Here is an 18982-nt window from a genome sequence, read left to right as displayed (position 1 = left end):
CATGAGCTTGCAGGATAATAGATGACATGGAAGGGTCACTCTCCAAAAAAGTACCAAAGAAGGCATTGAGACCTTTAGGCTTTTGAGCAGAGGCAGATCAATCCTGAGAGAAGCCCAGTGCAGGGACCACTTCAAAGGGGTGTGAATCCACTAGTAGGAAATGCCAAGCTTTAGAGAGCTTGGAGGGGTGATCTAGTCATTTGCAGGGGACCAAAGTGGAAAAAACTGAGTGAGGCCACCTGAACAGAACAAAGGTTCAGTGTGGCCACGAGCCACTGCATGCTTCTCCATAAACACCCATCCTCATGCCCGATACACCCCATCCACTCTGACAAACATCTCTGTGCCATGCAAATGAAAGAAGGCAATTTATAGACACAACATTGCTAAATGACAGTGATAATATGCAAGTTAATTTGCTGTTGATGTCCAGTAAATTGAAGCTCCTGTGCTAATATGTGGCATGTGTTTACTGTTGCAATATATTACATGTTTTGTGTGACATTTACTAGAGGCAGTGAGGCTCGGAGGAGACATTGTGATGTGCCTAGTGAGCTTGCACTCCCAAAATATCCATTTGGGGCTTGTTTTATGCTTTTTGGGATTTTACAGCCCATCACCCAGGGTTTCACTCATCTGTAAGCACTAACTGCATTACATACATTTGCAAGAACAGCAAGCAAATGCATTCTGGTGTTGAAGACTATATGCATCAATATGATGTAAGCTGAACTACCCCACAATCCAAAAACTGAGTTAATGCTCCTTGTAACTCTAGGCATGGATAACCTTGCTTAAATGAAGGAAAAAGAAAAAGGAAAAAAAAAAAGTTGCCTTAGACAGATCAGTATGTACACATGCATGCTACCACAGAGAGATTAAAACCAGTGTCTGCTTGCTTGCTGTTATGTTGTTACATTTTATCACAAGCTGTCATCTTTATATTAAAGCAAGATGTCATTTTGTCATTGCCTGGTGCCCTCCATTCTAAAAATAAAAGGTCCATTGCTTAATGGGAGTCTGCTAGCCACGCTTGCTCCTCCATCAGCTTATTATGCAGTAATAAATAAAACACTCTGTCAGTGGGACTTGCAGTCGAGGCAAATCAGGGAAGTTACTTAGGAAATACATCCCCATAATCTTCCCTACAAAGTCATCTTAACTTGTTTTTTCCACATCTACAAGTCCCTAAACCTAATGTTTCCTGACTGATAGATGGCTAATTTAGGCCTCATATATAGCCCACCTACCTCTTAGTCAGTGTTAATAGCATAGACCCTGCATGTTGCAATGCTGCCCCCAAGTGTATGTGCCCACAAGCCCGCTCACCCTCTCGGTACGGAGCTCCTAGAGCAGACATAAACCAGAAGCTCCTCCACTATATGCAGTCTTCTGATTCATGCCTTTTCAAGTTTGCCCTCACAAGCGTTTAAGGCCTATGGTCGTTTGACACACCATGTTTTCTATGAGTGTTTGTGTGCATTGAAAAAAAAAGAGAAAGGGAAGAAAAACTAGAGCACTGCCAGGCATCACAGGCTGAGTGGATGTATAATATATGTGCTTTGGCACCTGACTCAGCATGCCAATGATTTTTGTTTCCTTGGCTGTGCACCAGGCAACAGTCTAATACTGTGCCATCTCCCCTGCTCTTCACAGCACACTGCCACTAAGTGTGGTGCATGCCAAATTGCTCTTCCTCCCTCTCGCAGTCCACAGCGGTCTCAGGGTGGACCATGAATGCCACAGATATAACAAACACCATCATTGGTTTGGTTTTGTGAGGCATGACTCCATAGAGGGCAACACACTGTAGGTGAGGACAAAGTCCTGAAGCAGTGATCGGGCTTGGAATGTGGAATGTAGAATGTGTCGCAACAATCTTTTATTTTCAGATAAACAATTTTTTAAGGAGCTCCTCTTTGGAATATTTACTTGGCTGTTGTTCACAGTTTAAGATACATTCCCCCATTTGCCTGTCCACACACAGTATGCGCATGAACTCACGGCAGTGGCTGGCTATGCTTGGTGGCACTAGGTTCAAAATAGAGTTGGAATTGTGCTGCTCTGCTCAGTGACTCTGAGAACCAACCATTAGTAGCATGCTGGGGCTGCTGCTCCGGGCTGTAGCTAGTATTCCCAAGTAAGGGCTGAACAGCCCGTGACTACATAGCATCTGGCTGGCTGCTCAATGGCTGCAGCTATTCAGCAGCCCCCAAACATGACCAGTTTGATGTTACTGTCAAGGGTTGATCGCCCTTTCTGGCTCTGGCCATTTGGTCAACAGAGGTGCTGCGGATAGGTTTCAAAAGACCAGGTGGATTCTTGCATAGCACTCCCTGGAAATATAGAAAATGTTTTATGGCTCAGGTTCCCAATCCTCCTGATTAGTGCCAATCTCCTGACATCGACTTATATGGAGACTGAGCTTAGCATGTGTGCTAACCTCAATGTTCATCATCCCTATGACAGTTTCCAGAGATATGTGGATCTTTTCCCTGCTTCTAGGGACCCTGGTCAGAGGAGCCATGCAAAGTCATCCTACTACAGAGGAAAATTTGAATCATCAGCATCTGATCTACACAAGCTCTTCACTATTTTTTTCTTCTCTCCTTAACCCTTCCCCTCCTTCCTCATCTCTTACTCCTGAGGATTTCACCACCTACTTTGAGGAGAATGTTGCAGTGATCTGCCAGTCCTTTTCCTCTGTTCCCACTCTTCCAACCAATGTTCATTTACCTACATCCAACTCTCTGGCTTCTTTTTCTCCTCTCTCCTCAGATGAAATTCATCAACTCCTGTCTTCCAGCAATCTGACTACCTGTCTGCTGAATCCCATTCTTCCCATTCTGTTCCAGATGATCTCAAGAGATCTGCTTCCTTTTATCTCTGTCATCATCAACAACTCCTTATCCTCTGGAAATGTACCAACTGCGTTCAAAACTGCCGGGCTGGTACCAATCCTCAAGAAAGCCACAATCGACGGCTCCAACATAACCAATTACAGACCAATATCACTTCTCTCTTTCTTTTCAAAAACCCTTGAATAAGCAGTTTACAATCAATTATCTCAATTAAATTAACAATCAATTAAAACCAGCTTCATGATCCCAATCAGTCTGCAATCCCAAACAGCCCTCATAGCAGTGATGGAGAAAATTCATGCTGCAAAAGCTGACAAATTGTCACCTGTCTTGATTCTTCTGGACCTTTCGGCAGCATTTGACACAGTACACCAGAACATTCTCCCCTATTCTCTCCAACCTTGGTGTGACTGGCTCTGCATGGAAATGGTTTCAGTCGTCTCTGGAGGGATGGTCCTATCAGATAACATGGAGAGAATCTACATCCAAACCATGCAGACTCACCACCAGTGTTTCACAGGGCTCAGTATAGGCCTTCTTCTCTTCTCTTTGTATACTTTTTGTGATGTAATCTTCTCCTACTACTGCTATGCTGATGACAGCCAATTATTTCTTTCTTTTCCATCCTCCAACATGCAGGTCTCCAGATGTATCTCAGCATGCTTGACTGACATTGTGTCATGGATGACAATGCACAACTTGAAACTCAATCCCAGTAAAACTGAGCTTCTGTATATTCCAGGAACTCTGAACTCTTACCATGACCTCACAGTGTCCTCCACGAACTCACTGGTATCACCATCTGAAGCTGCTTATAGCCTGGGCATAACTTTGGACAACCAGTTGTCATTCTCAATTTATGCTTCAAATCTGACCTGGTCTTGCACATTTCTCCTTTGTAACATACGAAGGATTCAGTCCTTCCTCTCACAGGAACTTGTCCAGAATGCAGCAGCACGACTGGTCTTCAATCTTCCGAAGTTCACACGTCATTCTACTGCTGCACTCCCTTCTTTGGTTTCCAGTAGCTGCACCCATCAGATTTAAATCCTTGATGCTTGCCTACAAAGCCAAAAATGGACCAGCCCCTCCATACATGATGTCTATGCTCAAATCACGATCCATACCTCGAGTACTTCTAATCTCAAGTATGGCTCGGCTTGAAATACCATGCTTCAAATCTCATGGAAGACCAGCATCAATTCTCTGACCTAGCTCCAAGATGGTGGAACAAACTTCTGCTTGCTGTCCAGACAGCAGAGACCTTGCAGTCTTCCAATGCAGACTGAAGACTCACCTATTTGCGGAATATTTAAATGACCACTGACCCTTTTCCTTTGTTGACTAACTGAAACTAGTATTTATGGTAGGGTATTGTTTACTACACTGATGTTGACTGCTCCTTGTTTATTGCACTATGAGATAGATCTTATATATTTTGCACTTCTAGGCATCAGCACTGATCCTTGTATTTTAACATTGGTTTATTGGACTCTAACCTACTGTACTGGCTAGGATGTATTCTATAAGCAAATGACAAAGCACTTTTGTAAGTCGCTCTGGATAAGTGTGTCTGCTAAATGCCATGAATGTAAAAGTAAATGAAATGTAAATGCAATTCCCCTACCCACAACCATGGCTAAAATACATTATAATTGTGAGTGTCATTTTATCCCGAACAGGCATTAAAAGTAGAAAGTCCAGATATTATATATATATATATATATATATATATATATATATATATATATATATATATATATATATATATATATATATATATATATATATATATATGTATGTTCTGTAATTTGTGACTAGTTGGGCATTACAGTGTTCTCTAGTCCTTTGAACTGTAGAAACAAGGCATAGTCCAGTTTCTGAACCATATTAACAAAGGCATTAATCTGCTGCAAATTGCAGTCTTTAAATCTTGCCTTTCCACCAGACTGGGTGTGTTATTAGTGTGATATTGGGAACATCTCTTTGGCTTTCCTGTTTAGCCTTGCTGACTCGTGGCAAAGTTTATAGAGGCTCAGGCTTTGCTTCTGCCTCATACTGTGAATGCCAGTGTAAATACTCCCCCACATTTCTCATTGCTGGCGAGCCAGAGCAGTAAAACGTTCAGATTGATAGAGCAATATCCAATTCCTCCCCTGAGCCGGAGGGCAAACCCCTAGGATGCACGACCAGATACTGTCCTCCCTTTGACTCTGCATTAAAAATAAACTTTAGCAAAACATTGGCTCATCAGCAGCTGCATAACACTCCCCCCACCCCCATTTTATCACCAGGGCTCCAAAGAAGAACAATTAACAGCTCGCCATGAGGCTAGCGCAGAACTGAATCACCCTGTGAGCACAGCCCTCCAGGCCAGTACTAATGTGTCTCCCAGAGCACATGGTTCCATAAATTACTAACAGCATGAGCAGGCAGATACAAATAAAGGTGATTTAGCCCAAAGAGATGCTGAGGGATGGCTCTCATTAGCCTGGAGTGGAGACACAAGTCCGAACTTAAGGGAGAGAAATTCCCTCCCATTAGCACAATGGCAGCGTGTGTATTGATAGGTTTTTAATAAGACACTGCATTAATGGTTCTCATGAATAAGTGGGTTTTATAGTGTTGGGGACAGGCAATGGGAGGGGGCTCTACATATGGAGAAAAGAGACCACCGCAAAATGATCAAGCCAAGGATGGTAACTTTGGCATTACTGTTATAAATGTGTTTGAGTAAAACAAACAAACATTTTTTAATCCATAAATTACTGACAGCTTTTATCCCAAATTCTAAATAACAGTATTGTTATTTAGAACATTTTATTTGCAGAACATGATAACTGGTCAAAATGCCAAAAGGTGCAATGTATATTGGAAGGACTGCCACATATGCAGCTCAGCTGTAATCTTTAGAATGAAGCTATATGCTGAAGTTGCCAGGCACAGAGCTTTGTGGTGGCTGCAAGTGGCACAGAGTGCCATGGATCAGCACAAATAGGGCAGAGATAAAAGCTATCTGTATGAAACTGAATGACACCACTGTAGGTAGAAATTAATTTTAGAGGCTCAATTTCCTCCCCAATTCAATTTTTAATCCCACACTACTTTTCCTCTGCCTGGAGATGTTCTTACTGAAAAATTGGCTGCAAGTTAAGTAAACGAAGACATTTTAATCAGCCCTCCTTTTCCCCTCCTTCTTTCTCCCCAGAGTCCCTGGGATCTTTCTATTAACAGAATTGTTAAGGGATCAAATTAGTGTTTTTTTAAATAGGCTGACAACTCTATTGTCTCAGTTACACATATATTAAAGATGTAAGACCATGAGCTTTTCGACTTTGGGCTGAGCACTACAAAATAATAAATATAAAATAATAAATCTCAACACCTTTACCTGTAAAAATTGAACAATTAAGTGTATTGGACTGCCAATAACTTGCTATATGGGCAATATAGCTATTCAGACATATCTTGCCCATGTACAAAGCACTTTTTAACATTCTGGCATATAATATCATGTATCTTTTGTCATTTGATGAATTGTTGCATAATCTTTTTTGTCATGAATTGGGTTTTCTGTTTGAATTTAACGTAGCCGCCCAGTTTGTAATGACAGGCAGGAGAGCTGAGAGCTGCCTAGTTTGGAGTTTTCTATAATGAATTTTCAAGGTGAGGGTCATTTCAAATGCTCAGCTGTGAGGAAAGGTACAGCCATTGCAAGAACAATCATAACTCAGGTTGAATGATTTAAAACTCTAAATGAGGGCAAAAGACCATACAAATGTATAATCTTCATTAGAGATCAAAATTCTGATTCATAATAATTTTCTCATGTTTAAATTTGATTTATATTAGAAAAAAATCAATTGCATGATGAAGTGTGGTGCCTGTCGATAAATTCCTTTATTTTAGTAGACTTAAAAGAAAGTTTTAATACAGTAATAATTAGAAAAAGAAAATTACTGTTACCAGGCTTGGTAAATACAATTCGTCTGGATTTGTGATGGCAATGTGCAATGCATTTTCATGTATAATAATATTCCTAACCCCTGTTTTTGTACACATTACATATTTAGAGTAAAATTACAGGATATATTGATGTTACTTGTTTTATCACAGGCTTGTTCTTTCCTTCCCAGTGAACAGTTGGCTGGAAAGGGTTGGTAATGTATGCACTTTCATCATAATGATCCTAATGGAAGCGGTAACCTCTGTCAGTTAATCACCTGACAGCATGAGAGGAGGGGAGCTCCTTTTCCTTTAAAAAAAAAATTTGCTTTATTTTGACAAGTGCAGGAAAGAGAGTTCCTCCTGCAGCATACCAATGCCAAGCTCCATCATGACCTAACCCTTCCAACAGGAGATATGTTATGGGGGAGGGGATTTATTACTGGCACATTTCCTCTTTTGGGCTTTGAACCACTATTTGTTATCAAAATAAATGAGAAGTGAAAATGAATGGTAGGAGACCAAGGTGCCTGTAAGTGAAAAGGCTCGGTAATGAGCTTCTGTTGTCTACCAGTCACATGTTGGTGCTCCTCGGACTGCATGAAAAAGCGTATAATTTCATAAAGAATTTTGGAGTCATCCCCACTCCAAAACACCTGTGGAGACTCCAAACCATGCAGCAGTGTGGTCTTAACATTGTTTGGGTGAATTTGAGAAAGGCACACACATCTGAATAGCCAGAGTAGCCCACAGACAGTTTGTATATTGATCTAATACATTTTCCATTTCACATCTTCCATTACAGAAGACTCCTAAATCTTTAACCGGGTCTATTTTCATAGTCTCAAAGTTATACCAGTTTTTTTTCTTTTTGATCAAAGTAAAGCAAGACTGAATCCATTTTAAACTTTGCAAATGAAGCTTGTCAGACTGCTTTTCATGGGATCTGACCTAAATGAACTATAACTGATCTCACACAAAACACCGTCCCCACACACCAGTGCTAAAATTATGCCCCAGCCTTATTTCTGACACATTTTTTTTTCTATACTCACAACCTTTTGTCCTTGAAAATAGTGCATTAAATTTTTAAAAGCTACCTAATTGCAGACAATAGAGACAAATCCTATTTAGAGACAGCAGCTTTTTATTTTCCATCTACTGTATAGATATTGGTGAATAATCCTATCACACCAGAAAGCTTCTTTTCATTTACTGTAAAGTACATGGTTGTCAGGACTACACATGGCAAACAAGTGAAGCCCAAAATGAAGCAAACCAATCAGTTTGAAAAATCTGTTTTCCCTACTCTCTTTCCTTCTCTCTCACTTTTGCCCTCTCTATCAGACGTGGATGCCTGATAACCAGGCTCGCACTCTGCCTCCACTCCGGAATGTCTGCAGTGTGGCGATAAGCAAATCAATATCCTGTCACTTCTCATTTCTACTTGCCCAATTCTAGTCTCTGTACCTTGCACAAGGTGACAAGGCCTTCGTTGCGGTATGGTATTTTTTTTCTTTTTTTTAAAAATATTCTTCAGCTTACAGTGGTTGATGCATTGGACCTGCAAGCAGAGACTCCATGGAGCGATGCTAGTGGATGGAGATGTTGAAGAGTGTGCATATCATATGGTTACAGTTAGCTCACACACTGGTAAAAGAGGAGATTTCAGTCTTCATTCAAGTGACCCCTTCACACATTCAGAGCCCAGGTAAAATGCATATTATATGTAGCAACTGTAAGTGTCTAGCTTATCACTGTAAATTTTCATTTTCCTCTGACATACCCTAAAGCAATTTCACACTTCCACACTATGATCTTTATTATGGTGAATTTCTCGCTCCTGATTATTAATATGACCTCTTCTTGCTTACATTATGATGGACAGAGAAATCCTAATGTTATCAATCTTTAATACTTAAACATTAATGCTTAGTTGATCAATATATCGGACAGTAACATTTCTGTGCCTACATTTCTTTCTTTTTAAAAATAAACATATTAGTGTGTTAAAATACACATACACACACACACACACACCTATATATATATATATATATATATATATATATATATATATATATATATATATATATATATATATATATATATATATATATATATATATATATATATATGTGCTGAATGAAGGTAAAACCAAATACTGTGAGTTCTATAGCCTCATAATGCAAGATAGCTACTATATATATGTGTGTGGAATTGATTGTTGTGGCTCTAGGGAAAACGCAAGTCTTAATACTGGCCTCTTCTAGAAAGCACCAAAGCTAAAACAGACAGAGAACACTTGTTTCTCTCTTAAATCCATAGATCAGAGCCAATACCTGAAGGTTAAGCATGTCAATCCAGGGCATGCTTAACAGCTGAGCCAAGCTAATACAAAGAATGACACACCACTCTGCTGAAAATTCTTCTTATTTGTGTGTGTTGATTACTTCATTTTCTTTCCCTAGTGCAATGCTGCCATACATGCAACTGTGGGTAAAGTCCTAAATATTACAATAAATATTGTATATTGATATTAAAGAGTCCATAATGGATAAAGTATAACAATTATATATATGGTAAATATTAAGAAATTCCTTCCAATTCACAGTTACACCTGAACATTTGTCCACTGAATTAAAAATGTTATCCATACTATCCATATGTGTTACTTCTCTGAAATTAAGATCGAGTCCAATAGTGGTTTGCCTGAATATGCAGTGCCCAAGGCAATGTCAAATAATACTATTCCCCAGTAAGATTGGCAAGGCCTCCAAGGGATGTTAGCCTGAAACAATGCATTCTGGGTATATTTTTCAGAGGCTTGGGACTCATGAATGAACTGAAGAACTAGGAATGAAATGTCACTCCACAGAATGTCTCAAATTCTTAACTTGAAAATGTCACTCATGAAGCTTTCCTAATGAAAAATGGATGATCTTGACTGCCTCCTACACAGTTATGCACTCTAGTCAATGTGTCGTCCGAGATTGCTGTTTATCTCCACACAGACACACACCCTTAGCCTGCTTTACATAAAGAACTGCATACAACAGACAAAAAATGTGGGGCAGACATGCTTGAGCTGTATTTATAAAAATCACACTGCAAACAGACACAGATTGAGAGTCAGGCTGAAATTTTGGGTGAACATCTGCGACAGAAGGGTCACTGATTGAATGAAATCACCATGAGTACAAATTTAAGTGCTTAATGGAATTCTTGGATAGGGCAGGCTTTGATTACTGAAGAGACCAATGCACAAATAGGCTCATATTCACATTATTACTGAGACAAGAGAAATGTTTAATATCTGTGGCTCATGCTGAACTGTATAACACTCAGTAGTTCCTATCAGTCAGTTAAAAACTAAAAAGACTGTAATATTTTGGTGGCTTGGAGCAATCTTATCTAAGGCCTTGGTTCAATCCTTATAGACAATAGACTTCCATATCTGTGCAGAAGTCAAAGAGTCAGACCTTGCCTTTACTTTTGTATGACTGTGACCACAGGGCCTAATGTCTTACTAATTGTTTCAACTTTTCAAGTCATTGAATATTGCAATTGTTTCTTTTGTTCACTTTCTAATTGCACCCAAAGGGAAAATTAAGTATTAACAATACATGAATAGTAGCTTTCATTCAATTTCATTCGATGTATACCTGAAAGGAAGAATCAATGAAATTAAATCAGTCTTAGGTTACATTTTAAATGAAACAGCTGGATGTTATGCCATTCCTTTGTGGCCTCCATCATAATTACTATGTTGCTAAAACATTATAATGGCTTGTTAATTTGCTGGTACAATGCAGAAAATAGATACAAAAAAAACCAGAAAAGAGATATTAAAAAATATATAGATTTTACATAAAGGTGTATGGAAAAATTTTATTATTGTCAGTAACACCCACACAGGATGTAAATTCTAGAGTCACACACACCCCTTCAAGGATAATGCTGTTCCAGTCAGAGGGAGGTTTGAAGGTAATATTTTGATTGCTTTATTATTTTATTGAATGGTTGATGGTTGGTAGAGATTGACTGTTATTTGATTGCTAGGAATAAAAGACAAAATACTTTTTATTATGGTTAATTAACGTTCTTCATGGTTAAGAGAGAGAGCATTTAAAGAAGCTTGAGGTTTCTGCTCAATTTGCATAATGAGGAAATTAAACGCTCAGATTAATCACTTCATCTCAGGTCAGTCATTTCAACCTCTGTCTGCATTTTTGCATATCCTCCTCAATCCACACTATTGGCAATCAGTGGTTTAAACACCACTGCAAGACTTTTGAGCTGAAAACTATTTAATGTATTGCTTTATCTGCTGTCACCTTGGCAGTTGAAAAATGGATGTTTGTGCAGTCAGCCCACATTTGATGTATCTCCTCCGCTAAGGTGTAATTTATGAACATGCTTCAGGATTCTTATGTCACTGTGCATCAAATCGGACACCCTTCTGCCAGAGGGGGAGACCTGCTCTGTTTAAAATAATGCTGGCATTCTATGAAGTATGACAAGAGAAGTCTCATTTTATTTTCTCAATTATGTCCATCAGCTACATACTAATCTGTAAAATATTTTTTGTGAACTGTTGTTTGAATCCATTACACATAAATATCATCAAGTAAATAGAGAAGCGAAGCTCAGTGTAACCGGTTCCCCTTAACACCAAGTACAAACAATGAGCAAGTATCACTGAGTTAAGAGTAACTGAATGAAAACTCAACAATGGAGTGTGGAGAAATACTGCACTTTATAAACTGCTAAAGACTGGCGATCATTGACAAATGTAGAACACATACAATGGTGTCCAAGAGATCAATTTTTCATTCAGCAACTAAATTTAATTAGCTGATTACTTCTGAGACAACAGGACAGCTGGGGATTGTATTCATATTGATCTTTTGTGCCCCTGTGGGTGTCCATTAAACCACATCCAACAAATTAAAGGGAAGGAAATTTTAAATGTGTTTTTGAAAGTGGGGGCTTTGCACCTAATTTTACTGCATATGCACAAACACATAGGCTCACACATTATTACACATGTAAATGTTCACATTCTCATGGGTGGGCAAGCAAACACACATTCACCTCACTTGGTGTGCTTTCTATAAATAGACTGTAGGGCACTGAAGAACCTCAATTTGCCACACACACTTCTATCACAATTATCCCTCAGTTTATTTTGGTTAAGCAATCAAGTAGAGGGAATAGATTCCACAGCCCATTCAGCACTGGTTAATAAGAACCAGAATACTTATTAGTAGCTACCAATCAACTTGATCAAAAGAGAATATGAATTTGGGTTGGTTAGTTTAGGAAAGTCTGTGCTTTTTCACTGTATTGAATGAATGAATGATAGAGTTATGTCTGTGCCAGTTTATGAATGCTTGTCTTTCATGCTTAGTTGAATGTGATCATTTTCCCATTCATGGAGTAAATAGCTGCAGAACTCTGTATCACTCTTTTTCTAATGCTGGTGGGTCCTTACTTTTGTATGACATTTGCTTTTTCTCTGAGCTCTGCGTAAATTAGATGTTCTCTATTGTACACACCATCTACTAGATTTTTTTTACCCTTCTTAGATGTCAGAGAGCTGTGGAGTGCAGAAACCTGTTTTTATTTGCTGGCCTAAAGCTACTACTGGATGTGAAAACTGTAGGCAACACCTTTGCTGGGCCAAGGTGAAGAGGGCTGATTTGAGAGAGACATAGAGAAGAGATTCAGAGACTCCAGGTCACATGAAGACATGGAGATAGGGCCTGTGATATTCTCTCACTGGATGACAATGACCTTCCACTGCACTGGATGAACCCAAGAACCGAGACATAATGTGGGCGAACCCTTCCCTAAGCAGTCCTTCGCCTCACACTCTACTAACAGTAATAAAACAATTCTAGTCTATATAGCAAAGAGCTCCCAGGGGATTAACACACACACACACACACACACACACACACACACACAATAACACAGACTACTGCACATAGAAGGACACACTCAAACTGTAAAAGAAGTCCACCTCTCACATATAACCTTCTCAACAATCTGAGCTAAAAAAAAAATTGGTGCTTCAGTGTTATAATGTGTAGTCCTTGGTGAGGGCCTGATGGACAACCAAGAGGAAGAAACTACACAGTGGTATACACAATTCACTTTGTATAATCCTTTAGTAACTCCAGAAAGTGTTAAGATGTGGTACTAGAGAAGTATGCCACTGTGATAATATCAGCCAGCAGAGCCAATTTAATGCTAGTATCCAACAACAGGATCCTTTGAAGTTCACTAACCCCACCAATGAATTCAGGTGGAAGACCACTGCTGGAGAGAACTACCTACTAAGTTTTTAAGCCTTTTGCTTACCTCTAAAGCAAAATCACTGGGCCTGTGATTGCTCAGGCATTAATCCTTGATATAGTCTCTTTAGAATTGCAACTCACTTCAGATATTTGTCCTATTATTTCTAATTTATAGTTATAATAATAACTATAGACTATATAATAGACTATAATTTATAATCTAATTTATTTATGTTTATAACAATATTGTGTGGTCTGTTTCTGAGACTCAAAAGATGCATTAATCCCAAATGAACAACAAATTCCAAAAGAAAAAAATATCACAGGACATAAGGACTTAAGGACTTAAGGACTTAAGAACATATGGATTTAAGCACACAATGATTTTATGTTCAATCAGAAATTGACCAATAAAAATTTAATATGTAACATCAATGTGGTTTGGGGGTTTCTTGAATTGGATGGAGTGGTGTTACAGAGATAATAGGTGGGTGTGTGCATGCTGAATGAAGCTTAGAAGCTTAGCTTTTTTTTCTTCGAATGGACTCAGGGAAATGAGCTCTTTGATGCTTTTTGGTCTTTCTGGAGTGGAGGCATTCAAAAGATGAGAGTGCATTGGGCTCGGCTGTTGCTAATTAAGACTTAAAAAGAAAAAGAGGCTGTCGTCTTCGATTCCAGGTTGTTCTCAGAAAGAGTGAGAATGCATTTGACTTGTTTTCCCATTGGACTGCATAAAACAACAGAACTTTGATTCGCTGCATCTGTTATTCTCTTAGCATCTGCATTTTTGTGTTTTTTATGTATATAAACCACATAGACTAATGGAGATTAATTTATTCTTCCCTTATAGTGTCTATACAAGAGGTATTTTATAAAAAGTTTAACATTTATTTTTTCCATGTTTTTGATTAATCTTTATGCTTTCTGAAAGAACCTGAGTCAAGGTTCCACTGTAATGATGAATTAAAGGGAACAATTTGAATATAGTCAGTCAGAAGTTGATGAAGTGAACTTGAAAATGTCTTTTGAAATGGCTCGATTCACCACCTGTTAGTCAGAGCCCAGCCACTTCAATATTCTTTCCTGTGGATACATGGAATGGTTTGTGGACCACAGTGAAAAGAGCATGGTCTTCAGCTTGGCATCTGACCTTGGGGCTCTTGAGGTTCAACTGAGGGCATGAATAAGTGATTTTCTCTCTCTCTTTCTCATTCTCTGATCTGTTCAGAAAGCAGCTCTGGCTGTGCTATGCCTTTCAGGCTCAACACTCCTTTGTTGAACATAACACTGCTGTTTTTTCTCATCTAATGATGATTTATTTAGCCTTTGAACTAACGTTAAATAACATTTTTTTCTTTTATATACCAGAAATATAAATCTTCCATGTTCCCCTAATCTTCTCCCCGGATATTGGGGAAGTGAGGTCAGATTCTCATATTCTGCATGTCGGTTTTAATAGGCTATTAATGAAGACACATGCAGGATCCTGCGGTTAATAAGATGAGTGTCAGGTCTCCCCTTCCTGCAGGAGACATGGTGAAGAAGCACTGACTGTGATGCTATTTCCCCATCACTGCCTAACCCAAGAGGATGTAGGGAGCAGTGGGGGGGCAGAGGCATCAACGTAGAATTAATCCTCATTACAGAGCCAGATGAGCCAGTAAATCACAGCTCTCTACACCAGCACCCTTCACCCATCATCACTCAGAATATCTCGGTTAGTATGCGTTCATACGCTCTGACCTATAAAACCACACTGCCTACCCCACCAACCAACACATTGCATTTGAGCAGCGAGGATGTGCGTCCAAAGCACGGCTCAGATGCCACAATCGATTGCACAGTTAGTGTGTGCAGCAAAACCCTTGTGATGCTGCATAGAGAAAGCATAGCATTACACAGGCAAAGAGGGTGAGGAGAGTCCAGGAGCTCCCCCACACCATTTTTGTTGCAGGTCAGGACTTCTGCAGGAGGCTGGAGAGACACTGCCGAAGGCGTTGGCCTGATTTGTCCTGGCCTACCCCCTACCCTTGGCTAAGCAGGTGACATCCCACCGTGCCCGTTTACAAATGGCGTGTTGCGACACCTTGACACAGTCACGCATCCCCACTGAAAAATGATGTCTCAGTCCATTACATCCCCGCAGTGCAGACCGTCTGCGTCATTAGATGCCGCACCGCACCGCACCGTGCCATGTTACTGCAAGCTCCATTGCCGTTTATTTCACAATCGGCCAGATGAGACGCTTGATATTAACAATCTTCTCCCTGATGTATGCCCCTCTACAATAACCACAAGCATTGGCCACCATGTCCATTTGTTAGCGGGTTCCGTTTCAGATGGCATTTAATGAGGAGAGGCCTCCAGACAGGTAATTCCACTCATGGCTTTCATTTGTTATTTACCATTGCAGATGAATATCTGCCTGCAAGCTCGCTGGCCCCGTTCACCAGCACGTTGCCAATTACTTCTCAGTTCACCTGAATGACCTCATGGCTGGGCTGGGGATAAGGATGAGATGGAGTGCTCAGTCCACTGGGAGCAGGAGGCATTGGAGCCATCTGTTGCCACTCTGTTGCCAGCCAAGAGCAAGCACTGGCTCAGTCAGGACCACTCAAGTGACGTCATGAGCCTAAGTGCCCACACAGGATTATCCCTCAACTCAGCTCCTCTTTTTGATCTTCTCAGCTGCCAGTCTCTAAAGTAAGGTGAAACGAGAAGGTATGCTGGCCCAAAAGATGGCAACAGCGTCACTTTGCTATGTAGCTCAGTGAAGGCACATAAATTATGGCTGTGCTCGGTTTGCTGTTCTTTCACGGATCCTGGGGCTGAAGCCCACATGAGCCGACTAGCAGAACAAATAATCAGCCCGGTGCCAGGAGCAGTCGCCAGGGCTGGGCTTTTTTTGGGGACTTTGACAGTTGTTAAAAAGTCCTGCAGATAATGATATTAGCGCACTTGATTCTCAGCGCAGTGGGTGGAAGTGAAAGCACTGGCAAGGGCCCTGCAGACCATGTGGAAGAGACACACAGGCAATTAAACTAGCGAGCACAAGTGTGCCACACGCAACCTGGTGCCCGAGGCCTCCCTTTCTCTCTGCGGTCAGATGAGAGAGATCTGTGAAGCTTGGATAGGTCACAGAGATCAGGCTGGATTTACTGTCTTAGTCCTGCGGCTTTCTCTGCATGGCTTTCTGCGTGGGTATCCATGGGTGCAGCTCAAGCCTCTCTCTCACTCTCTCTCTCTCTCTCTCTCTCTCTCTCTCTCTCTCTCTCTCTCTCTCTCTCGCTCTTTCCCTATCAACTACAGACCTCATCAGCTAGTGCAGGATAAGAAACTGGACCATGAGGATAGAGTGCCACTGGACGCACAGCATGTGTGCCTGTTAAGGAAAAAAAGTTTCTGAGTTTAAGAGTAACTGGGTTTAAGAAAGATCTTTGACAGAACTTCAGAGCACTAACATAGAGGGTTAGTGATGGTGGAGGGGGGAGAGTTTTGTTTAGGAGTTATAGATACTGGGAGAAATCAACCCACTGGAGTATGACCTTGGCTGACAGCAGAGCAGCTATTGTGCTCATATCTGGGTCTACTTGGCCTGTGAAAATTCAAGTTTCCTAGTACAGTTAATAAAAGAAGCCTCTAGAATCCTGTGTTTTGAATTTCATGCTCTTGAACACTATTGATTTAGAGTTCATCATTTGGTATATTTATTGTATTTTTTTCTAAATCAACCTACTGAAACACTAAGCAAAGAATGATTGTTTTTTTATTTATCAGGTTAGCAGTTTGAGTGAAATTTATGACACCTGATAGTAGACATGGCAAACCAAATTTAGAAACTTAAATGTGTCTTCAACAAAATGGAAAACATTATGAATAGACTTGTAATGTTTTTTTGTTTTTTTTTTACTGAAATGTGGAATAAGCCAAGTAATTACAGTGGATTTTTCCATAACTTTAGACAACACTTTTCTGGATCCATAAATGAGTGTTTGGATATCCATTGACAACTCCTTAAGTATGCAATTAGTACAGCCCAAAGGTAAGATTATGTGGAGACCGTAAATATACTTCAATATCATATAGAAATTTGTTTCAGCCATTACACTGAGGAAATTGTCATTAAAATAACAAAAAGAGAGGACCTTGAATGTATGCTACAGTTGCTCCTTGTGTAAATCTTTTTCTGTATTGTTTCACAATTGTTTATTACAATTGATTTTTGTGTTTTACTATTGTTATTTATTGTTGTAATTAATTATATACCCAAATCAGCCTACAGGCCTCATGGATGACTTGTAAAAATGCCAAAATAGGAAGACCCAGTATGCATGTGTATGGATTTAGATGTTAAATTGCAAGCAGATCATAAAATGCAGGCAGGCTTTTGTCATTCCTGTGGATGGTAATGTAAGGTTACTTACTCTAAGTCATAGGATTCACTCTAATTTAACACAACCGTAACCAGCACACCCCAACCGGCATAGCTGAGAACAATTATCCACAGTAGCACATGTGAACAGGGCCTATAGATTTGTGATGATGAGACTTTCATCATGGCCTCATTCTAATGTAAAAAGAGGTGGCTAGCATGCTGTCCCTACCTGCCCCCACTGAAGGTCAGCACTGATCCAGCAGTGAGCAAACCCAAGCAAACTCCACTCTTTGTCAAAGCAGAAATGCAGGTAGCCATTGTCCTTGCTACTTTGTATCGATAGATATAAACTCTCTCCTAGACTTCATTTGTTCTTGCAGCCATTAATCCACAGCTAGCCATCTTCCATCCTAGAGCTTAGTGGTCTCTTTTCTCTCTTTCCTGGTTGGAGATCAGCAACGCAACAGGGGGCAGAGGATCTTCTGGAATACCAATTGGCCTCGCTGGAGGGGGTGGAGCACAGGATCTTGATTATAGATTTTGTATGAAATGTGTGTGTGTGTGTGTGTGTGTGTGTGAGAGAGAGAGAGAGAGAGAGAGATTGAGAGAGCGATTGAGAGAGATTGTGTGTGTTTCTGCATGCCTGCTCAGACAACAGCTATAAAAAAGTCATGTGTGGTATGTGAAGTTGTCACCACCAGGCAGGCATCTAAAAAATACATACATTGGCTCAATATTTCAGTCCAATTCTGTCCCATTACATTTATTAGAATTATTCCTGCAACTGAATGTGATGATATAGTTCAGTTTGTCTATAAGGTTATTTATTTGTAGCTATACTAAATAAATAAATAAATAAATAAATAAATAGTGTAAAACTTTATGTGAATACATCTTTTTTACCATTATTAAGTTTACTCAACAGAAAAACCAGACCTTTTTTCACAATACTGCAATTGTCAAATAGCAATTTGGACATTTGAATCAACAGACATTAAAACCAGGTGATTCACTTGAATGCACTCGTACATTAATCTTAACACAACAAAAGAGTGGCTTTCTCAATCATTGGACCTTATTTCAATGCTTTTGAGTGAGGCCATCTTATGGAAGGCCTTGAATTTCGTTCCCAAGACAACAGAGGTTTCTCTCTCTCTCTCTCTCTCTTTCTCTCTCTCTCTCTCTCTCTTTCTCTCTCTCTCTCTCTCTCTCTCTCTCTGGTTTGCTAGAATAGCTTTGTTACTATACTCATTGGGCTTCTAGCACAGAGAAAGGGTGATGCTATGCAAGAGCTTCTGTACTGACTCTAATGCAATGGTGCAAGTTTGATAAAGCTCTGCTAGCCTTGCGTGGGCACAAGGGCAGTGGTCAGGCTATGGGACAGCACTAACGGATCAGTGCCGATCACTGTAGCTTTCCCCTGTCACTCACTAAGTAACATTTTTTTCCTTTGCCTGATTAGTCAACCACTGCAGCAGACTGTAAGGTCTTACATT

At 40.0% G+C, this 18982-nt stretch overlaps 1 long non-coding RNA gene across 2 annotated transcripts in view; it reads right to left on the bottom strand.

Annotated features, from left to right (window-relative positions):
- Positions 1–17906, bottom strand: part of LOC145651630 (uncharacterized) — a 53609-nt gene extending 35703 nt beyond the window's left edge. For both annotated transcript variants that reach the window (XR_014117396.1, XR_014117395.1), the window contains exon 1: positions 17716–17906. This is a non-coding gene — a long non-coding RNA (uncharacterized LOC145651630). The remainder of the gene's footprint in view (positions 1–17715) is intronic.
- Positions 17907–18982: the final 1076 nt, after the last annotated feature.

The sequence above is a fragment of the Electrophorus electricus genome, chromosome 16, assembly GCF_041902795.1.
Source record: "Electrophorus electricus isolate QZ-2024a chromosome 16, ASM4190279v1, whole genome shotgun sequence".
Taxonomy (NCBI): Eukaryota; Metazoa; Chordata; class Actinopteri; order Gymnotiformes; family Gymnotidae; genus Electrophorus; species Electrophorus electricus.
This window is presented reverse-complemented; position numbering and strand designations above follow the sequence as displayed.